Source organism: Macrotis lagotis, chromosome 1 (genome assembly GCF_037893015.1).
Source record: "Macrotis lagotis isolate mMagLag1 chromosome 1, bilby.v1.9.chrom.fasta, whole genome shotgun sequence".
NCBI lineage: Eukaryota > Metazoa > Chordata > Mammalia > Peramelemorphia > Peramelidae > Macrotis > Macrotis lagotis.
The window spans coordinates 127,766,656-127,791,752 of record NC_133658.1 but is presented as its reverse complement, the minus strand read 5'-3'; positions in this window follow the sequence as shown (position 1 = coordinate 127,791,752).

Genomic DNA, 25,097 nt, shown 5'->3' with positions numbered 1-25,097 from the left:
ATAGAATACTCATTAAGTATTTCCTGCCAAAAATTAAATTGATTCGTAAAATATTTCCTGCACAGTTTGTTCCTGGTCATCTCTTGAATAATATTCTAGAGTTTTATTAGGAATCAAAGCTGAACTTTCTAGCATATTGTTTGCTAGCTCCATTCTCTTCCCTTTTTTTTTTTGAAAAGGAGGACACTGGCCTTTTCTAGTCCTCTGATGCTTCTCTTGTTTTTCATGATTTTTCAAAGATCACTGACAATAACTTAACAATGACATAAACCAATTGTTTCTGCATGTGAGGATGGGTCTGGCAGCTTGAACTCATCAGAGTCCCTAGATGTTTCTCTCTTAATATATCCTTACCTAAAAGTGTTAACTCCCCATTAATTGATTTTTGTTCTATTCTTTCCAATCCTTGTCGGAGAAAACAGAAGTGAAACAGCAATTTAGTGTGTCTCTACCTTTTGTCATCATTTATTATCCTATTCACCCTGAGCAGTGGTCCTATCTCTTCTTTGAACCACCTCTCTTGAGAGGTTTTTAAAAAATTTTTGGGTGTCCTTAAATTTCTTCATCAAACTCATCTTGTTCTGAGTTTCCTAACAATATAATATTCTTTTTTTAGTGGAAAAATAACTTAAAGTACAAAACAATGCATATGTTTATGGGATTTACTCTCATGACCCTTCCTAAAAACTTTTAAGACAAAAGCATAATTCTACTAAAGCTTTCCAAACATGTGTTCCAACAGGAAATAGCTATTTATGGTTTGATAGCAGCAGTGACATAATTCACTATTTCAGAGTACAATTTATTTACTTACAATTCAGTGGTGAAAATCTTGCCCATATTAATCTTTGATCCAGTTTCAATGGATATAGAAATATTAGATTTGAGTTATACTCAACATTTAATGCAAGAATAAAGTAATAATAATAATAATAGATGAGTGGGGTTTTTGACAAATAGACTCAACGCATTGTCAACTGATAAATGCAATTAACTTTGTCTTATTTTATAATGATTAATAAAAAAGGTTTTCCTCTTCAAAATAAAGTGTAAGGAATCTAAGAGCCTGATAGAAACAATTTTAGCTATTCACAACATGCTGGATTAATGCTTCTCTCATCACAAAGACCTGATACTATCCTTAAAGTACCAAACCACACTTCGTTTTCATCTTTTTACTAGTTTGGTTTCTACTCTCCTTTCTTCTTTCCTTCCCTTTTTCTTTCCTTCCTTTCCTTTTTTTCCTTTCTGCTCTGTTGATTTCTAGTTTATCTGTATATCTTTTCCATTTAGTGTGCCCAACCCAGTTTTCTATTTATTTCCTACCTGACTATACTTCTCTGACTTTATTAGGCCCCCTAAGGAAACTTATCTTCCTGTAAACCTTATCAACCTTGGACCTCACCCCTGTCCTTGGGACCCCTTCCTCCCTCTGATTAGAAAGGGTAAAGAATAGACAGTGAAAGGGAAAAAGAGAATGCTTCCCAAGATAATCCATTTAAGGAGGCTATCTAAGCTAATCATGTTTCCATTTCCCACTTCGGTACAGGCTTCTAGACTTCATTCTCCCTCTGCCCTTATATAGGCTATCTATCTTCCCTTACCTCCTACCCTATCCTACTTTCCCTTACCCCTGGTTTTCAGTTTCTTTTTATACTTTGTCTTGCCCTTTAAGATTGTGAGCTCCTTGAGGGCAGGGACTACTTCCCTAGTAGTTAGCATAATACTTGTTGCAGAGTAGAGACTTAAAAATGGTGGGGATTTTTTTCTTTTTCTTTTTCTGTGAGTGATTAGCTCAGGTTCAAGTGTCTGAGGGCACATTTGAATTCAGGTCCTTCTGAATCCAAGGCTGGTGTTATATCCTCTGCACCACCTAGTTGCCCTCTTAAAAATACTTCTTGACTGAAAAGCCTTTTTAAAATATAAATTGTTCAGTGGGTTTCTTCTTCATCTATAACAATCTCTTTAGATAATACCCCCTTTTTCTTTCTTGATGGAATTGTTGCTTTTTGTGTATTCATAATTTTCTTCTTTTATAAAAAATCAATTTATTTTATTTTTCAATTTATGGAATAAAATAAACATTTCTATAACATAGTATAATAAAAAAGATGATTTCACATGAAACTACAAATCTGTTATGTACAATTTGATATTTTAAATATGTAATAAAGTTATGTATTTTTTCCTTTTTTCTTTCCTTTCCCCTGCTCTGCCCTAGAGATGGGCTACCATTAGACACAAATTGGTGTGTGTATGTGTATATATACATATATACATATACATATATAGAGAATTACATATATACATGTAGGCACACATAAGTGTATATATGTGTAAATCTTGAGAGTTTTTATCTTATCTAGATTGATTTCCACCTGATTTTCAGGTGATCTCATCTATTTTTTTCTTACCTCATCATGGAAGCTGAAGCAAACCATCAGTTAAAAGTGTGGTGTTAATATTCAATGGCTTAGAAAACCAGTTCCAATATTTATCAGATCGTGTCCTTTAGCAGGTACCCTAATCTTTTTTTTAACTTCTGTTTTTTATTTTGTACTAAAAAAGTGGAAATAATGTTATTCTTATAGGGCATGCAACTTTACTTGCAAACCTTAAAATGCTATAGAAATGAACTCTATTAAATTGAGTCTTTGTGGAGGCATCCAATAGAATGCTCTTAAGCATGGGTTCATAACCTTTTTTGGGTCATAACCCCCTCTCAGAATAAAGTAGGTTTTTAGAAAATTCATAATCAAAGAAAATGCTAAATTTCATTAAGGGTTAGTAAAGATAAATATAGAACTTTTCCTCCCCATACAAATCCGCACACACCAATTTAAGAACTCTGCTCTAGAGTGTTTGAATATGTCTGTGAGGGGTACATTCAGATCCAAGATATATGGGATAAAGTGTAATTAATAGTAGCTTAGGGGGTGGCTAGGTGGTGCAATGGATAAAGCATATGCCCTGGAGTTAGGAGTACCTGGGTTCAAATCCAATCTCAGACACTTAATAATTATCTAGCTGTGTGGCCTTGGGCAAGTCACTTAACCTCATTTCCCTTGCAAAAAATAAATAGTAGCTTAGGAGTTCTCCTTTAGATTTTGGTTGTGTATCACCCATTGCCTTTGGAGCAGCTAGGTGGAAACAGTGGATAGAATGACAGCCTGGAGTCCAGAATATTCATCTTGAGTTCAAATCTGACCTCAGACACTAAACAGATATGTGACCTTGGGCAAATCATTTAAGCCTATTTACCTCAGTTTCTTCTGGAGAAGGAAATAAACCACTTCAGTAACTTTGACAAAAAAATCCCCAAAGGGGTCACAAAGAGTCAGAAACAACTGAACAGCAAATTGCTTTTGCTTTCCTTGTCCAAATTCATAATCATGTGACATAAGGATTCTTCTAACTAACCTCAATTTTAGTACAGGTACTAGAGGACAGTTTTGACCCATATTAATAGACTGGGAGAATAGGTTAGGTCCTAGGAATAAATTAAAATCTTATCCAGGTAGACTGCTGGACCTTTTGGTCTAACAGGTCATAGAACGTGGTTTTGTGAAAATTTGAAAGATCTGAAGAACTTTACAGGATCTACTTGATATTCAAATTGTTAGTGACTCATCTAATATGCCATCTACCCCTCCTCATGTCTGAGACTCTGGATGAAGTTCTAGGATTCAAAGGGTTCAACAGGTAAGAAATTGGGAGCTGGTGTTAAGTATAACAGTGGGGGAGTTGCATTTCCCCATTCTTCTCTCTCACAAATAATATTGGTGCCTTACAAAGGTTTCCCCAACTCCTAGAATACCTCCAGTTGGGCCTAATTGGTGACTAAATACAGCTAAAGCAAATGGAGTGAGGGATGGGGACCAGGTAACAGCATCAATGTGTGGCTATGTGGGATTAATAGTTCTACTTCCATGGCAGTAAGTAATCCTGGAATAGTCAGACATATAGGGCTAGTAACTCTTCTGGCTTCAGTGAAATTATTGACCCTTTTCCCTATGTAATTCTGGAAGCAATAATTCAGATCTATACCCAGCTTTTGCCACAGGTTAATGAATTTAGAAGGTGCAAACCTGCCCGGCAATCTTTTGGTGGCTTACTTTGGAAGAATAACTGGTTAAATTTTTTTTAAAACTTCCAGATTTAGGACTGAGATAAGTTCTCACACACAGATACACAGAGATACACACAGACACACAGACAGATACACCCACATCCACATAGACACACACACACACACACACACACACACACACACACACACACACACATATACCAACCAGAGGCCAGGATCCATGAGTCTCTGCAGAGACCATGTTAGGGCAGATAGGAAGCAGAGAAAGTCTTTTGAAATGAATGAAAGCCTAAGAGACATAGTTTCTTGGTAATTAATAATCAGTTTATTAATTAGGCTCACAGATAATAAACTGAGGTCAGTGTTCCTCTAAATAACCAGAGACCTCACATGGAGGTCCTGAATGTTTAAATACCCTTGAAGAAGAGGGTGTCTCTGAAGGTGAAAATCAGTTTTGATGGGTTAACAACTAATAAGAGAATGAATATTATAATGATAGGTGGACCTTTTCTAATGAAGGGTTGAGTATGAGACAGAGATCTTGGGCGAAGATACTCATCTCCACCTAGACCACTTAAATTGAACATAAAGGGTAACTCACTCACATTAGATTCTCTTTACCCTTTAATCAGAAACAAGCTCTCCCAGTTGGGTGGGGTCCTACCCAACATTGAAAAGAATGCCTCATTGTTAGCCCTGTCCACCTAGGAAATAAAAAAAAGAAAAAGAACAAATCTTACTAAAACTAATCTATTAATAATTGGTTATTAATAATCAAAAGTAAACCTTTGGATCCCAAATAAAAATTAGTTATTAATATAACGAGAAAGTAATCATTTTTCTTAGTTGGTTTTGACAGGGGCTTCCTCACAGCAAAGCCCTTTTCCTATGAAGACAGTTGAGTAGTACCCAGGGCAGTACAGCATTAAAAAAAAAAAACATGCCCTTTTGATGAAGAGCCAAACTGCTTTAGAAGGTGATAATTTGAGCCAAACTTTTCTCAGTTACCTGAACTCCTCTTCACAAAGTATTATTGAATTTATAGTTAGAATATAGGCCAGGCAAAGTCTCAGGTGAAGCTGTAATTATCCTGGCTATGATTTGAAGCAGATGTACTGTTTAGTAAGGCCAAGCAGTCTCTCTGACGCCACTACACAAGATCCAACAATACTCTAACAAACTGATCCATCACTGTAGGCTGATTCCAAAGTAAATCAACCCTCTTCTTTGTAGAAGTTCATGAAACTGCCAATTGGTTTATTCTGTTGATCTCTTTCAAAGTGCTTATCAATTTTATGGGAACCCCTCAAAAGAGATAAGCAATGGGTTGTCTCCTGTAAGGATATGACTTTTTGGGTCAACTTTCCATACAAGAAACCAGGAAGGCTACACCTTGGCAGAATCACTGTGGCAGAGACATCCATAAATATATATATTTAGGTTTTTGCAAGGCAAATGGGGTTAAGTGACTTGCTCAAGGCCACACAGCTAGGTAATTATTAAGTGTCTGAGGCCGGATTTGAACTCAGGTACTCCTGACTCCAGGGTCGGTGCTCTATCCACTGCACCACCTAGCCACCCCCATAAATAATTTTGATTAAGCAATGAACCCTAGTCAATCAGCATATTGACAGTTAAGTTTTTTCTGGAACATTTACTGATCATTTGATTATTGTCCTTTGTATTTGAAGAGGACCAAAATCACTATGCTAGATCAATGTATAATATGTCCAACAGTGACTGATCAGACCAGTATGAGCTCAGTAGGCTCAGATTTGTGCCACAGGTCAGGCACAAATAATCCATATGAACATACAAAATGGAGATGTCTCTAAATTTGCTCATCTCATGTTTCTTTTGATATACTATAATTCTTTGCTCTTCTTTTCCTTCTTTGATGCAGGAATGCCATTTGAATAGACCTGTGCCAGTGTCTCACATCTCAATTCCAAAGTTCTTCAGATGGATCTTGAGTATCTCTGTATCACTTCTTTTGCTTTCCTTGTGAACACTTGCCTTGTGTGAATTCTCAGCAAAGTCATTTTTCAGGCAAATGTACATTTGGCATTCAAACAATTTGTCCTTTTTTGCAGTAGGGGTCAAAGCATTCTAATGCTTGGCAGTACAACTCAAGAAAGGACCTCAGTGTCCAGTACCTTAGCTTACCAGGTGATCTTCAGATTATTCCAAAGACAATTCAAATGGAATTCATCTTTGAGTACATCTCTGGAAAATATACTGCCAAGGTAAGTGAACTTATCCACAGCATTTGAAATTTCTCTATTTGCTATAACTGATGGTTCCAATATGGATGGTGTGTGGTACTGACTCATGGAGAACCTCTGTTTTCTTGGTGTTGTTGGGTCAAAATTAGTATAAACAGCAAAAGAATCGATCTGTACTTAGTTGCATCTCAGCCTTGGAGACTGCATTAAGTCAGTACAATCATCTGTGAACACAAAGTAGCACACTAACCCTCACTGTAGTCTTGGTTTGTAGTTTTTTTCTAATTGAGTAATTTGCCATCAGTACAATAGCTGCCTCTAATGTTGTTTTTGGTCCTTGTTGAAGATATATAGCACCATCACTGAAAACATGCTACAAAGCACCAGGAGCAAGCATACAATCCTACTTCACTTCACTGAGGACCAGGAAAGTATGAGTGCATCATCCATTATCCAGAACCTTAGCAAGCATGCCATCATGAAGCTGGCATACAATACTGATGAACTCCAACCAACCAAATTTTGCCTTGCTCTTCTACAATCCCTCACAATTGACAGTATCAAAGGATTTGGTCGGAACAACAAATGTTACATACAGACTACTGTTCTGCTAGTGGCATTTCTCCAGGAGTTGTTGAGATGTAAACACCATGTTGATCATTCCTCTGCCCTTACTGAAGCTACATTGGCTGTCTGCTACATGACTATCTTCCAAAGTAAAGGGTCAGCCTATTAAGGAGATCTCAGGCAAGATTATTGTCAGCAAGATAAGAGATTCCTGTGATTTTCACAGGAAAATCTATTTCCTTTTCCTTTGTAGAAATGGACAATGGAGGCATCCTTGAATTCTCAGGGATAACCTTTTCTTGCCATAAAATCTGCAAGATTTCAGTCAGCTTGTGCATGAGCAGTGGACCCCTGCTTTGTAATTCTCTGCTGGAATAGAATCAGTACCAGACAATGAGCCACAGGAGAGGAGCCCAATGGCATTCAAAACCTTTTCTTCAGTTGGAAGTTCAACTAGAGATGGACTGACTTCAACCAGAGGTATACCTCATGGCTCCGGCACTGTTTGATGATGGTCTGTGGAGAACACTATGACAGTGTTCAGTCCAACTCTCCAAGATCACATCCTTATCAGTTTCATCAGCACTGAGTAGTTGAGATGCACCATGGATTTTTAACCCATTAATAGCCTTTAGGGCATTATAAAAAGCACTTTGGATTGTTACCATAAGCATTAAATTGAATTGCATCTGCCTTCTTACTGGACCAAGAATCCTATAGGTCTCTAAGCTTCACTTGCACTTTATATTTGATTTAGTTAAATCCTGCCTACTTAAGAGATGTACAAACTATCCTGCTGATAGACCTGTAAAATTCTTGGTTTTTTTTTCATTTAAGAGCTTCTGAATTTCCCCATCATTTTCATCAAACCAATCCTGATGTTTGCAAGTATTTTGGCCCAGATGAATAAATGCATTGCTGTGCATCAAACCTCTGAAAGCTGCCCACTCTTTTTCTGCCCCATTGTTGCCAACCATGTGGTGACTCAGCTTTCCCTTCTCTAGCAACAAACTCTTCACATATAGAGAAGTACTCTAATCTGTTGACATTAAGACTTCTGAGCCTCTTATTTTAGGTCCTTTTTTGATGCTTGAAGAGATAAATCTGTGATCAATCTAATGATCACTGTATTTCATAAATTACTTTCATCACTTTTACATACTGTCCATTCTCCTTACAATCACATAATCTCTTAAATGCCAATGTTCACTGCAAGGGTGCATCCATGAAGTTTTATTGTGTTTAGGTAAAGAGAAGATATTGTGGTGATGAAAAAGTCAGGAAACTTTCACAGGTGTTTAGTAGAAAGTGATTGTGTTTCTAATTCTCCTTTCCAAGGACTTTGCCCAGCCAAGTCTACTCTAACATTAAAGTTACCCAGAATTACAAGTTTGTCCTCTTTTGGCACAATGGTGATAAGACTTTTAAGGCTTTCCAGGTCTTCATAAAACTTTTCTTTGACCTCATCAGGGTTCATCTAGGTTGGGTATCTAAACACCTAAGAGTGATGTGGCACTTTCTTACAAGTAACAAGTTATGAGTCTTGTCATTCACTCCTTTTGGGAGGCATGCAGGCTTGTTGAATAGATTAGGTTTGATTATGAAACCTATACCAGCTTCATGGTGCTCCTCCTCGTCATAATCACTGCAGAAAAATGTTGATACAGCTCTGATTTTGGTTAGCTGGCCTTCATTTGCCAGCCTTGTTCACTCAGGGCTGCTACTTGGATGTGATGCCTGCTGAATTCTCTTGCAACAAGAGCTGCTTGTCTTTCAGTCTACTAGATTTTATGTTGTTCATAAACACATGCACCAATCATCAATGTAATCACTTCACAAAAGTTTTTGTATTTTTTTTCAACCACAAAATGGGATCCTCACCTGCTGTGGTAAACAAGCCAGAGTTAGTTTAGGTGAAGTAAACAATATTTAGGGCACATTTTCTAGCCCCTTCCTAATACCAGGAATTGAATAGCAAGGTTCTGAAAAAAAAGTTGCTCAGATACCAGGGGTTTCTAAATCCCACTGCTGCTTCAATTCAGTGAGAAAACAATTATATGGCCTAGGTAGCCCATGTGCAGACTGTGACTACAGCTCCCAGTAGATGTGTACCTGCTGCTTTGTCACTTGTCTTTCACCATGGGTCTCTGAGGAAGATTAAAAATGACAAAATTATATAGGTGATGGCAATTTTTTGATTCATATGTAAAATAAATTTAAGTGAATCAGAGTTATGGAAAATCATATCTTCACTCTCTCCTCCAGAGTCATCAAAGTCCCAGTGGCAAGATGAAATTCAAGATGACTGGTGGTGGTTTGGGATGCAGTGGATGACTTTGGTGCCTTTGATATCTAAACAGGTTCTAAGTGCTCCCACAGTGCTTCAGTCACCTTCTCATCTGCCCATTCTACTGGGAAAGTCTTCACATGCTTGAGGTAGATATTCCCCATGGGATTTGAGATTATTCAGTTATTACCGTGGACCTGATTCAATTTGTTTGCCAGACGGGTTTTGCTGGCCTGTGGCCACCATGCTTGCTATAGCTTCTTGGAGGCTTATGTGAGAGTTGAGTGAATCAGGTGGACACCAAAGGTGGAAAGCAACCCTGAAAAATAATCAGCAGCCCTCACACCAGAGATTCTAGTCTTTTTTTTTTTTGCAAGGCAACTGGGGTTAAGTGGCTTGCCCAAGGCCACACAGCTAGGTAATTAAGTGTCTGAGACTGGATTTGAACCCAGGTACTCCTGACTCCAGGGCTGATGCTTTATCCACTACACCACCTAGCCACCCCTCTAGTCTTCTCTTAACCCCCATATGCCCCAACTGATTATATGCTGATTAATCAGATCCTTCATCATTTTCCTCTTGCATATTAATAACTTTAACTTGGAAAATTATATTCTTACTCAAAGACTAGACTAGTTTGTTGCCATGTATAGGCATTTATAGAGTTAACAGTTTCTGCTGAAGGATACCTTGAGCTGGGGAAAATTTTTTTGAATTATATCCTGCTCATAACCTCAACAGGAAGGGGACCTCTTTGGTACTCAGCAAAACTTTATTTAAACTTTCATGGATTCCTTCAGTTTCTACAGTGACTATGTCAAAACTTTTTCACTGTTTTCAAGATTTAACTTTACCCCAACTCCCATGTGCAAAGTAGAACCCAGCCTCCTACTTCACTTGTAATCAAAGACATTAGCAAGAGCTTGCTCAGTTTTCCTCCTCCACAATTCAAAAATTCAGTTCTGCTGTCTTTCCTCTTGCAGCATCTCCATGGATAAGGTTTCCCTGTTTCTTGACAAGGGTACTCCTCCCTAAAATCATGCTATGTCAAACTCAGGACCTGCAGGCCTCAAATGATCAATAAAACTCCTTAGTTCACCTCCAACCAGATAAAAATGTAATTCAGAGAAGTTTAACAAAATAAATAAAAATATCACAGATAATGCTAATTTGTAGTTTTCTAAGTCAATATATGCCACACTGGTATCTATTTCTATTTGAGTTTGATACCACTGATATAGACTATCCCTGAAATGTAGTGATCTGACCTCCTTTGGAGACTTCTACAGGTGGAGAACTGCCAAAGCAGCTCATTCCACTTTTAAATAGCTCTAAGTGTTAAGAAGTCTAATTCCTCTTCTTTCTTGCCTCCTTGTGACAACCTTTCAAATATTAAATGACTCTCATGTTATTCCACCCATGCACACATTTTTCACAGTCTCTACAATGATACAAATGCAGAAAAGAATGACAAGGCAAATATAAACAAGCACACCAATCTAATTTTACTTGGTTGACTCAGGGCTTATGGAGTCTGAGATGTACATAAAAACAAAAGCAAAAACAAAAAACCAGAGGCCCAAATAGAGCAGAGACATGGCAGAAGGACCTCTTCACTAACCAAACATCCTCTTAGCTGGGCTAAGAGGTGGGGAAGAAGCTGAAACAAACACAAGTAAGAATTTCCTGGCCTGGGAGTTCAGAACCAAAACAGGCCAGTCAGGAACTGTTAGGAGGGTTAGAGGGTGGGATCATACAGAACCAAACAAAACACACACACACACACACACACACACACACACACACACACACAAACACACACACAAAGAAAACAAAGGCATACAGAAGACAATTTACAGATTTATAGAAAACAGAGCTATGCTTAGAATATTCTTATCAGAACCAAGTCAAGGGACAGTCCCTTGAGTTTTCCTCACAAAGAAAAAAGACAAGCTCAATGAAGGCTGAGCCCAGAAGATTTGAATAGGCAAAGGTGGTAGTCTCATTAGATGAGCAGAGATCAAACACTAGAGAAATTTCCAGAGCATCTAGTCCACTCCTACTGGTACAAAAGTCCACTTGACCTGGTTCTGTTTCAGATCCCACTTCTGACACCAATTAATGTCAAATGGATCAGAATCAGCCTCTAACCTATGAATACTCAGAGCTGAATAGAGCAGGCTATAGACAGGAGAGTCAAGAATCAAGCAAGTTTGCTTAATTTCAGAATGAGGAAAGCAATGTAGCCTTGCAGAGTGTATATACATACAAATCACATAATTTGTATATACATACAAATCACATAATTTGTATATACATACAAATGACATAATCATTTTTCTGTCTTGAGTTGCTATTTCCATGATAGGTTCATTCATGCTATTCCTGGGTCCTATGGAAACAGATCTTAAGTTGATTGTCTCAAGTCCTGGGGTCATCATTTCTCTGTGGGGTACAGAACCAGAGTTCTGTGATAAAAACAGGAGTGTAGTACTTGGCAATCACAAGGGAACAGTGATTATGAGCATATCTAGTGATGTGATAGAAGACAGAAAAGAAAAATTCTCAGCATGAAGGTCTTTGACACTATTAAATGGTTCAACATCAGAAACTGATGTGATTTTACTAGTAGAAAAAAGATTAAAGAAGAGGCATTAATATCTGTTTTGTAGCTATACCACAGTACCTTTCCATCTGATTTGCAACTAAAACCGTCCATATATCTTGTTTTACCAAATAGAATCAGGGATCCTTGAGAATAGGAACTGTCTTTTCTATTTGTATTCTCAGCACTTAACACAGTGCTTTAAAAATAGTAAGAGCTTAATGAATACTTTTTTTCATACATCTACCTACCCACCCACTCATCCATCCATCCATCCATCCATACATACATACATCCATTCAGAGCAATGGTCTGGACGGGGCAATAGAAGGTAAATGAGGGTACTGATCTTTGTCTTATCCCCCAAGAGCCTTTAAGAAGTAGGTTAATGGGGTGGCTAGGTGGCGTAGAAACTCCAGGAGTACCTGAGTTCAAATCCAGTCTCAGACACTTAATAATTACCTAGCTGTGTGGCCTTGGGCAAGCCACTTAACCCCATTGCCTTGCAAAAACTAAAAAAAAGAAGAAAAAAAAGAAGTAGGTTAGTGATGGTTTCTTTCTTTTGTTCTGTTTCTTCTTTCACAACATAACTGATATGGAAATATGTTTACAGGATTGTATATATATATATATATATATATATATATATATATATATATATATATATATATTCTATATCAGACTGCTTGCATCTTGGGGAGAGGGAAAGAAGAGAGGGAGAAAAACTTGGAACTCAACATCTTATAAAAAATGAACGTTGAAAAAAATTAAAAATAATTGCAAAAATATTTGAAAAAAATAGTCTCAAAAAAGAGAAGAAAATATAAATAGGTTCCTTGTAAAATAATTGTAAATGATTCTTTTTTGGATAAGATAGCTATGTCTGAGAAATCTAAGTTTTAGTTATTGCTGATAAGATGTAAGAAGGAGCAACTGAAGTAAAGGAATGTAAGGGAGTCTGTAATACAGAGCAAGAGTTAGAATGATAAGACTTAGAGCTGAAAGAGGCCTTTGAAGTCATTTAGTAACCTCATCATTTTATAGATGAAAAAATGGGTCTTTTGGGGTCAAATTATTTGCCTGAGGTTACATTAGTAACAAAAAAACAGAGAAAGTGTTTGAACCCTGGTTTTTCTGACTTCAAGTTTACTATAGTTCCAGGTAGCATGGTTAAAGGGGATAGCTATGTGGCAAAGTGGAGAATTGGGTCTGGAGTCAGGAAGTTCTGAGTTCAAATCCAGCTTGAGCTGCTTGCTAGCTCAATGACCCTGGGCAAGTCACTTAATCCTATTTACCTCAATTTCCTCATCTGTAAAATGAACTGGAGAAAGAAATGGGAAACAACTCTAGTATCTTTGCAAATAAAATTCCCTAAAAGGAATCACAAAGAGCTGGACCTGACTGAAAATTCCTAAAGAAACCAAGTTCAGTTAAAAGATAGAGAGGTTTAGAGGATGGAGCATGGGAGGGACAATTCTTTATTGCATTTAAAAGTAGGTGAATTTTCTGCTGGGGTAACAGGGATTGGGGAAGCAGAAAACTGGAGAGCCAGGCTGTTCAACATTTCTGTTAATGAAGGTATAGATGACATTCTTCAGTTTATATGTGACACCAAACTGGGGAATATGGTATGGTATCTTAGACCTGAGCATTTAAGCAAACAGGGAAACAACTATAGACCCACAACTCTCTGCTGTCAATAATTCCCCAGACATATTTAAGTACATCAAAGCATCAATGCATGCTGCTGATGTTAGTAGATGACTAATTTTGGTTGTAAATTAACCCTGAGATTTGTGATTCAGATGTTTGAGGCATGAATAAGAGAGAGGGAGAGAGAGATCCTAGTGAAATTTTAGCTAGCTTTGTCATGGGCTCTGTATAAGAATGGAGGAGCATTCCAGATCTGAGAGTTGTGTTGGTTTGTCTGAAAGTGGAGAGTAAGAAGATGAGGGATCCTGAAGAGAAACAGAGAAAAAGAAGGAGGAAGAGAGAGGGAGAGAGAGAGAGTGTATTAAGGCAAGTGTGGAGGTTGGCACCTCTGTGCAAAAACTAAAGTTTCCCATTTAACTGTAAGTTCCTTGCCAGCAGAGACTGATTTTTGTCTTTCTTTGTATCTCTAGCTCTTAGTACAGTGCCTGCTACATAGTACATGCTTAATAAATGCTTTTGACTAACTAATTAACAGACTTCAACATCTGAATGTTCTCTCCCTGCCAAAAACAGATTAATGAAAATTTCATTCTTCAAAAAGGTCAAAGAAGTGACTATGTTGTTGAGTTACATCCAACTTTTCATGACCCCATGAAATTCTACTTATATTTTTCATTTTAATATTTTCCTAATTACATGTAAAGATAATTTTCAACACATTTTTTGATAAGATTTTGAATTTCACATATTCCCCCTTCCTATTCTCTCCCCTCCCCATGCCAGTGAGTAATCTGATTATACATGTACAATCAAGTTAAACAAATTTCATATTATTCATTTGTGAAAAAAAGAATGAGAACAAAAGGGAAAAATGATAAGAAAGAAAAAACATACAAGTAAAGATATTATGCTTTGGTCTGCATTCAGGTTCCATAGGTCTTTCTCTGGATGTGGATAACATTTTCCTTCACAAATTTTTTAGAATTTGGACTATATTTATGACTCCATAGAATGGTCCATGAGTTGTTTTTTATAAAGATATTGGAGTGGTTTGCCATTTCCTTCTTTTGTGGATTAAGGCAAAATGAAGTTAAATGACTTGCTTAGGATCATACAGCTAATAAGTGTCTGAGATCAAATTTGAATTCAGGTCTTCCTGATTCTGGGCCTAGAACCCTATCCCCTGAACCATCTTGGCTGGTTCTTGTCTTTTGCTATTGAAGAAGATCAAAATGACATCATTATGTTAGAGACAAGTTACAGGGTGCCTGATTGTGGCTGATCAGACCAATATGAGACTGGAATACTCTACCACAGGACTGGCACAAATAGTCCATGTGAATACCTGGGATGTGTTCTCTAAACCTGTACATCTAATATTTCTGTTGAGCTACTTTAATTCTGCCTTTCTCATAGAGCACTATATCTTCTCTGATGAAGGCCTATCATATTGGGTGTTCCTGAGCCTGTGTCTCTCATGTTACATAATCAATACTAAATTTCTTAAGAAAAACCTTCAAGTGTCCTTGTGTCACTTTTTTCTGACCTTCCTTTGAGCTCTTGCCCTGTAGAAATTTTCCATAAAATAGTCTTTGGCAAGGATATATTAGGCATTTGAACAATATGGCCAGCTCATCAGAATTGTTACTGAGCTATCAAGATGCCTAAGAAATGACAAGGGAAACTGCTATTCTGGAACCAATTCTAATTTCTCTAAGAAAGAGAAACTGACTACTGAAATAGAAATGATGGAAACTTTGGGAGGAAATGCCTACTTCATCTAAGAATTCTTGTTGGAGAAGAGAAAAACCAGACACAGTCTGACATTATAACCCTAGATTTTAGGAGAGCAAATGTCAAAGGGTTCAGAAAAAGGATAAGTAGAATCCCATGACTTAAAATTCTACTGGAGAAATCAGACTAGGAGAACTGGTAAGCTCTGAAGAATGAAGTTCTAAAGAACTGACAGAAGTAATTCATATAAACACAGTGCATGGAGGAACCCTTTCTCCCCCACCATTATACACATATGACCCAAACCCACAGGGTAAATTCCCCAGGGAAGGCTACTTGGAGTTCACGGTAATTTGTGGGTCCTCATCCACTTAAAACCTTAGTTCAAAACATTGATGTATTTATCATTAATAGTGGGGTAGTGGATACAATTAGTTAAAAATAAAACATTTCATGAAGTGATGTTGTAATAAAGTAGCAATAAAATGTTTCCTACATCAGCCTGGGGCATTCTCTGTCACAATTATAAGCATCATTAGTAGGAATGTGGACACATGTAGGGAATAGATGTGGCTAGGGCACATATATATTGGAACATACATGGAGGGAGTGTATGTGACCTAGGTATACCTAAGAAAGGCTGAAGGAACATAGGTGGTCAAGATGTCCTTGTAGATGGGCAATCACATCTCCAGTGCTGGAGGGCCTTCGACATCTTCAGGTTAAGGCATTACTCTGTTCTCACTGGCTGAAGACAGCTGTTCCTCTTCAGTGTGTTTTCTCTGATGGATGCATAAATTCTGCCAATGTATGAAACTCTTCTCTGTTTTGTTTTGTTTTTTGCTTCAGCTAAGTGATTCCAGAGGAGAAGATGAGGCTAGTGATTTTGCATAACCTTCCCTCGATTAAATCCACTCCACGTGCAGGTGATGGCATCACCACCCTGATGTCCTCTTTGTGAATGAAGGACACAGAACAGCAGCCTTTGGCTAGTTCTTTCTCTTTACTTCAAAAAACCAGAGGTTTTTCTTTAACTCTTTTGTAGAAAAACAAGTTATCTTTGTCTTGGACATAGGACCACAAAAATGTCCCTAGCAGGAAAAAAGAAAACAACAAAACAAACACTCAGATTTTATTTATGCAGTGACTGGTAAGTTTCCTTTCATGATCTTTAAGTCATTTCATTTCCAGAAGATTCTTTGTCTCAGGTGCTAGATACTCAGTTTTAAATCTTTTATTTGGATGACTTTCTAGAGCAGGGGCTTGTATCTCTGTCGACAACTTCACTTGTTTGTTATGAATATAATCTATGCTTCCTAATTTTTAAATTTAAATTTTAAATTAAATTTTAAAACAGTTTAAAAATTCTTCTTGGGGCTGCTAGGTGGCGCAGTGGATAGAACACCGGCTCTGGAGTCAGGAGTACCTGCATTCAAATCCGGTCTCAGACACTTAATAATTACCTAGCTGTGTGGCCTTGGGCAAGCCACTTAACCCCATTTGCTTTGCAAAAACTAAAAAAAAAAAAAAAAAATTCTTAACACCAAGTAAAACAAGCATTTCCATACACAAAGTAGAACATAAAAAGGAAATTGTGCAAGAAATTGTGAATCTCTATTATGTGTAGAATGCCTTTCCTTTTCACAATAAAATGAACGTGTAAAATTTAAATCTATCCTGCTTGTGATTTTTTTTCTGGCACTCTGTTCTCTCCTATGGATTTTTCTTCCTTTTTTAGAAAGATTTTATTTATTTTGAATTTTAAAATTTTTCCCCTAATCTTGCTTCCCTCCCCCCCCACCCCCCACAAAAGGCAGTCTGTTAGTCTTTACATTGTTTCCAGGGTATGCATTGATCTAAGTTGAATGTGATGAGAGAGAAATCATATCTTTAATGAAGAAACATAAAATATAAGGGATAGCAAAATTGCATAATAAGATAACATTTTTTTAAAAATTAAAGGTAATAGTCTTTGGTCTTTGTTCAAACTCCACAATTCTTTCTCTGGATACAGATGGTATTCTCCATTGCAGACAGCCCGAAATTGTCCCTGGTAGTTGCACTGATGGAATGAGCAAGTCCATCAAGGTTGATCATCACCCCCATGTTGCTGTTAGGGTGTACAATGTTTTTTTTGGGGGGGGTTCTGCTCATCTCTCTCAACATCAATTCATGCAAATCCTTTCATACAACAACCAGATACCCCAAAATTGTGCCTGATTGTTGCACTATTGGAATAAGCAAGTCCATTAAGGTTGACTGTCACCCCTGTGTTGCTTTAAGGGTTTACAATGTTCTTCTAGTGCTGCTCATCTTACTCAGCATCAGTTCATGCAAATCCTTCCATGCTTCCCTGAATTCCTATCCCTCTTGGTTTCTAATAGAACAATAGTGTTCCATGACATACATATGCCACAGTTTGTTAAGCCATTCCCCAACTGAAGGACATTCATTTAATTTCCAATTCTTTACCACTACAAACAGGGCTGCTATGAATATTTTTGTACAGGTGATGTTTTTACCCTTTATCATAATCTCAGGGTATAGACCCAGTAGTGGTATTGCTGGATCAAAGGGTATGCATATTTTTGTTGAATTTTGGGCATAATTTCAAATTGCTCTCCAGAAAGGTTGAATGAGTTCACAGCTCCAACAACAATGTATTAGTGTCCCAGATTTCCCACATCCCTTCCAACATTGATCATTGTCCTTTCTGGTCATGTTGACCAGTCTGAGAGGTGTGAGGTGATACCTCAGAGATGCTTTAATTTACATTTCTCTAATAATTAGTGATTTAGAGCAGTTTTTCATATGATTATGGATCACTTTGATTTCCTCATCTGTAAATTGCCTTTGCATATCCTTTGACCATTTGTCATTTTCTTTTGATCTTGGTTACAGTGGTTTTGTCTGTGCAAAAGCTTTTTAATTTAATGTAATCAAAATTGTCTAGTTTGTTTTTAATTATGTTTTCCATCTCTTGCTTGGTCATAAACTGCTTCCCATTCCATAGATCTGACAGGTAAACTATTCCTTGATCTCCTAGTTTGCTTATAATATTGTTTTTTTATGTCTAAATCCTGTATCTATTTTGATCTTATCTTGGTATAGGGTGTGAGGTGTTGGTCTAATGCAACTTTCTGCCATACTAACTTCCAATTTTCCCAATAGGTTTTATTAAAGAGAGAATTTTTATTCGAATAGCTAGACTCTTTGGGTTTATCAAACAGCAGATTACTATAATCAATTCCTGCTATTGCACGGTCTATTCCATTGATCCACCACTCTGTTTCTTAGCCGATACCACACAGTTTTGATCACTGATGCTTTATAATATAATTTTATATCTGGTAGGGCTAAGTCACCTTCTTTTGCACTTTTTTTTCCCATTAAATCCCTGGAGATTCTTGACTTTTTATTTCTCCATATGAATTTACTTAACAATTTTTTCTAACACATTAAAGTAATTTTTTGGAATTTTGATTGGTAGGACACTAAACAAGTAGTTTAATTTTGGTAGAATTGTCATTTTTATTATATTAGCTTGACCTATCCATGAGCAGTTGATATTTGCCCAGTTACTTAAATCTGATTTTATTTGTGTGAGAACTGTTTTGTAATTGTTTTCAAAAAACTTCTGAGTCTGCTTTGGCAGGTAGACTCCCAAGTATTTTATACTATCTGAAGTTACTTTGAATGGGATTTCTCTTTCCAGCTCTTTCTGCTGCATCTTGCTATTCATATATAGAAATGTTGAGGATTTATTTTATATACTGTGACTTTGCTAAAGTTGCTAATTATTTCTAGTAATTTTTTAGATGATTTGGGGGATTCTCTAAGTATACCATAATGCCATCTGCAGAGTGAGAGTTTTGTCTTTTCCTTCCCTATTCTAATTCCTTCAATTTCTTTTTCTTCACTTATTGCTGAAGCTAACATTTCTAATGCAATATTGAATAGTAGTGGTGATAATGTGCATCCTTGTTTCACTCCTGATTTATTGGGAATGCCTCTAACATATCCAACATATCCATGTTGTATATATTGCTTGTTGATGGTTTCAGATAGATGCTGCTTATTATTCTTTTTTTTTTTTAGGTTTTTGCAAGGCAAATGGGGTTAAATGGCTTGCCCAAGGCCACGATGCTAGGTAATTATTAAGTGTCTGAGGTCGGATTTGAACTCAGGTACTCCTGACTCCAGGGCCAGTGCTTTATCCATTGCTCCACCTAGCTGCCCCAACACTGCTTATTATTCTAAGGAACAATCAATTTATTCCTATGCTCTCTAGTGTTTTTAGTAGGAATGGGTGCTGTATTCTGTCAAAAGCTTTTTCAGCATCTATTGCTATAATCATGTGATTTCTGATATATTTTTTATAATTATATAATTAATTATACTGACAGTTTTTTTTAATATTGAACCAACCCTGCATTCCTAGGATAAATCCTACTTGGTCATAATATATTATCCTAGTGATAACTTGTAATTGTTTTGCTAAGATTTTATTTAAGATTTTTGCATCTATATTCATCAGGGACATAGGTCTGTAATTTTTTTCTCTGTTTTAATGCTTCCTGGTTTAGGTATCAACACCATATTGGTATCATAGAAAGAGTTAGGCAGAGTTCCAGCTTCACTTATTTTTCCAAAGAGTTTATATAGAATTGGAACCAATTGTTCCTTGTCTCTTCTGTTTTCACCCATATTTCCTTCTCTTGTATCAACTCTGGTCCCAGCCCTTTATATTCCAAATTGGAACCAATTGTTCCTTAAATGATTGATAGAATTCACTTGTGAATCCATCTGGCCCAGGAGATTTTTCTTAGGGAGTTCAATAATGGTTTGTTGAATTTCTTTATCTGAGATAGGGTTATTTAGGTATTTAATTTCCTCTTCATTTAACCTGGGCAACTTATATTTTTGTAAATATTCATTCATTTCACCGAGATTATCAAATTTATTAGCATAGAGTTTGGCAAAATAATTTTGAATTGTTATTTTAATTTCCTTCTCTTTGGTGGTGAGTTCACCCTTTTCATTTATGATACTAGCAACTTGGTTTTCTTCTTTCTTTTTTAAAATCAAATTGACCAGAGATTTATCAATTTTATTGTTTTTTTTTCATAAAACCAGCTCTTGGTTTTATTTATTAGTTCAATAGTTTTCTTGCTTTTTAATTTGTTCTTTCTCTAATTTTTTAGTTGCATATTTATTTCATTGATTTCCTCTTTCTCTAATTTATTCATATAAGCATTTAAAGATGCAATATATCCTCTGACAGCTACCTTGAGTATATCCCATAAGTTTTGTTATGTTTTTTATTATTGTCATTATCTAGGATAAAATAATTAATTTTTTCTATAATTTGTTGTTTACTCCACTCATTCTTTAAAATGAGGTTATTTAGTTTCCAATTAGTTTTGGGTCTATATCACCCTGGCCCAATATTGCATGTGATTTTTTTTTTGCGTTACGATCTGAGAAAGATGTATTCACTATTTCTGCCTTTCTGCAATTGATTATTAGATTTTTATGCCCTAGTACATGGTCAATTTTTATGTAAGTGCAATGTACTGCAAAAAAGAAAGTATTTCCTTTTTTATCCCCATTCAATTTCCTTCATAAGTCTATCATGCCTAGATTTTCTAACAATCTATTTACCTCCTTAACTTCCTTCTTGTTTATTTTATGGTTAGATTTATCTAAATCTGAGAGCAGGAGGTTGAGGAGTTTTGCTGTCTATGTCTTCCTATAAGTCCTTCAACTTCTCTAAGAATTTGGATGCTATACCATTAGGTGCATACATATTTAGTACTGAAATTATTTTATTTTCTATGGTATCTTTTAGGAGGATGTAATTTCCTTCCTTATCTCTTTTAATGCTATCTATTTTTGCAGCTGCTTTGTCTGAGATAAAGATTGCTACCCCTGCTTTTTTCACTTCAGCTGAAGCAAAATATATTTTGCTCCAACCTTTTACCTTTACTCTCTATATATATATCTCTCTGCTTCAAATGAGTTTCTTGTAAGCAGCATATTGTAGGATTCTGGTTTTAAATCCACTCTTGTATTTGTTTACATTTTAAGGGAGAGTTCATCCCATTCACATTCAAAGTTATAATTACTAACTCTTTATTGCCCTCCATGTTATCTTCCCTCTGTTTGTATTTTTCACCTTTTTCCCCTTTCCCCCTTTATCCAAATTCTCTAGTATTTTGTTTCCGAACACCACCACCTTCAGTATGTTTGCCCTCCTATACCCAACCCTCCTAGTGTATGTATGTATGTATGTTAATTTTTAATTGAGTGTATGCATGTATGTATGTTAATTTTAAGTCAGTCTGATGAGAGTAAGATTCAGGCAGTTCTCACCTCCTTCCTTCTTCCCCTCTATTGCAATAAGTCCTTTGTACCTCTTAATGTAATGAGATTAACCCCTTTCAGTCTCCTCTATCCTCCCATCTCTTTACTGTCCACCCTTTTAAGGAGGTATTGTTTCTATCATTCTATCTGAGTCACAGAAAGGACATGAATATCCATCACTTCTGGCTTTGTAAAGTATATAGATAGTACAAATAAATAAATATAATATGAATAGTCAAGAAAAACAAACAATATACTTTCTTTTCTGCAGTATATGTCACTTACAATTATTGAGACTTATTAGAGTCTTTTCCCTAGGTAGGGATATAGCCAGTTTCATATTATTGGATAGCAGTTTTTTCTTTTTATTACCCCCCCTTTTTTTTACCTTTTCATTTGTCTCTTGCGTCTTCTGTTTGAAGTCCAAATTTTCTATTAAGCTTTGGTCTTTTTATCAGTTGGAAGTCTCCTATTTCATTAAATGACTATCTTTTGCCCTGGAAGAGAAGGCTCAGTTTTGCCAGATAATGAATTCTTTTTTTTTTTTTTTTTTAGGATTTTGCGAGGCAAATGGGGTTAAGTGGCTTGCCCAGGGCCAAACAGCTAGGTAATAATTATTAAGTGTCTGAGACCAGATTTGAACTCAGGTACTCCTGACTCCAGGGCTGGTGCTCTATCCACTGTACCACCTAGCCGCCCCTAGATAATGAATTCTTGGCTGTATTCCAAGCTCCCTTGCTTTTCAGAATATTACATTCCAGGCCCTTCGATCCCTTAATGTTGATGCAACCAGGTCCTGTGTAATCCTTACTGTGGCTCCTTGGTATCTAAATTGTTTCTTTCTGGCTGCTTGCAGGATATTCTCTTTTATCTGCTAGCTCTGGAAAGTGACCACAATATTCCTTGGTGTTTTCATTTTGGGATCTCTTTCTGGAGGGGGTTGATGTATTCTTTCAATAACTATTTTGCCCTCTAGTTCCATGATATCAGGGCAGTTTTCCATCACCAAAACCTGTAATATTAAGTCCAGTTTTTTTTCCTCTTCAATGTTTTTGGGAAGATCAATAATTCTTAGGTTATCTCTCCTCAATCTATTCTCAAGGTCAGTGGTTTTGCTGAAGAGGTATTTTACATTTTCTTCTTTTTTTTTGAATTTTTGGTTTTGTTTAACAGGTTCTTGTTGTCTTGTGAAGTCATTGGTTTCCACAGACTCCATTTTTTTAGAGAAGAATTTTCTTCATTTACCTTTTCCAAATCCTTTTTCAATTGATCAATTCTTTTTTTGTAAGAATTTTCCATTTCATCAAGTGAGGTTTTGAGAGAATTATTTTCTTTTTGCATTTGTCCAATTGTATCTTCCAAGGAGTTGTTTTCTTGTTGCAAGGTGTTAATCTTCTCTTGGGTTTCTTTTCCCAAATTTTACAATTGATTTTTAAGTTCCTTCCTGATTTCTTCAAGGAAGTCTTTCTGTGCTGGAGACCAAATCATATTCTCAGAAGTTCTAGGTCTCTCTGAGTTAGAGTCTTTTCCTTCTAGGAATTTTTCTATGGCCCTCCCCTTTCTGCTGGCCTTTCTTCATTTTCCTAATATTTTGTGTTGGGGATGGGGCTGGTTCACAGCAGTTTGATGTTGGGATCCCTAAAGGCTTTACTTACTGGGTTTAGTAACTTCAAGTGGGCTGGCCAGTAGGGGGTGCTAGATGTTTTACTCACTGGGTTTAGTAACTCTACATGGGCTGAATAGTAGGAAGTGCTAGAGGCTTTGCTCACTGAATTTAATAACTCCACCCAGTCAGTAGGGGGTGCCAGAGGCTGGAACTTGCCCTCCAGCCCTTCTAGTTATGCCCAGACTTTCTCACAGCCAAAACCTCCACTCTCCAGTTGGTTCTTGGACTGCAGCTCCCACAGTGAAAGCCTCCAGGACTGCTCCCAGGTCAGTCTGGCTCTCACCCTGTCCCCACTAGTTCTCTGCTCTGCTCCTGTCTCACCCAGAATCCCCAAAGACAGACCTTGAGGTAGGTGTTGTTCTCCTAGCTTCCCTTTCTGGGTTTTGTTGATTGGATTTCTGTTAAGAGGTTTGTTTCATATTATAAATGAGGAAAGATCAGGAGACCTTAGCACAGGTCCTGTCTTCTCTCTTCTTGGCCAGAAGTCTCTCCTATGAATTTTGAAAAAAAATATTTCAATGACTCTTTTTTTCCTTTTTAAAAATCCTCCTTCCTTCTCACCGCCCCCCCCCAAAAAAAACTGGGAAGAAAATCAAAAACAAAATCTTTGTAAAATATATAGATAGTCCAAATAAATTAATAAATTAATATAATATAATATAATATAATATAATATAATATAATATAATATAAATAGTCAAGCAAAACAAATTCTGTGTTGATTGTGTCCAAAAACATTGCCATTCCTATTTCTTAATTATATCATCTCTCTGTCTTAGTCAAGGGCAGCTAGGTGGTGCAGAGGATAGAGCACTGACCTTGAATTCAGGAAGATAAGAGTTCAAATCTGGCCTCAAGATACTTATCATTTGCTAGTTGTGTGACCTTAGGCAAGTCACTTAGCCCTGATTGCCTTGCATCCAGGACCATCTCCAGTCATCTTGATTTTCATATCTGGCCATTTGACCTAGATGGCTCTGGAGAAGAAATTAAATACAATTAATGTACTTATCATGGCATCACCTCCCTGATGTGTCTTCTTCAAAAATGAAGGACAGGAATTTTCATTTCCTCTTTCTTCTCTTTCAGTGTAGGCCTACTAGTGATAAAACTGGGTCAAAGTAAATATGTAAAGTTTAGTAATATTGGGTATAGTTCCAAATCATACCAATTCACAACTCTACAAATGATGAAACAAAATGCTGTCTTATTAAGGCCCCTCTGACAATTGTTATTTTGTCATCTACACTGATCTGATAGTTCTGAGATAGAATATCAGTTATTTTAATTGATATTTCTCTAATTTTCAATTGTCTGTTGCTTGTTGGATTTCTTTGAAATTACCTGTTATTATCCATAGGATCATCATCCTTATATTTGAAACAATTTTATATATATCTTTGATATCTGACTTTACATGCATTTGCTATAAAGATTGTACCCTCCACTCCTATAACTCTTTGTTTTCTAATTTTAACTACATTAATTTGATTTGTTCAAAACATTTCAATTATATACAATCTAAATTGTTTAGAATGTGACCTTTTATATCTAAGTAAGTTATCTTTTTGGGGATACTTATAACATGGCATGAAATTTTGATCTAAATTCTTTTCAAGATTGCTTTCTGTTTTTGTTAAAAAGTAACTGGGTTTATTGGGTTGAGTGAACATTATGTTACAGTGTTTAATTTATTTCTGTGTGATAGATTAGTGGAAAGAGGAATGAAAATTCCAGAAAAACAAAGTTATAACATTAAGGAAGGGAAGAGTTCAGAGACACAAAGCTCTGTCACTGAGATGATATTTTTAATAGTTATGTGATTGACTCTAGGCTCTCATAGCATCCAATATAGCATCCAATATTTGGGGAATGTAAGGAGGGGTGAGTGATAGAAGAGATAC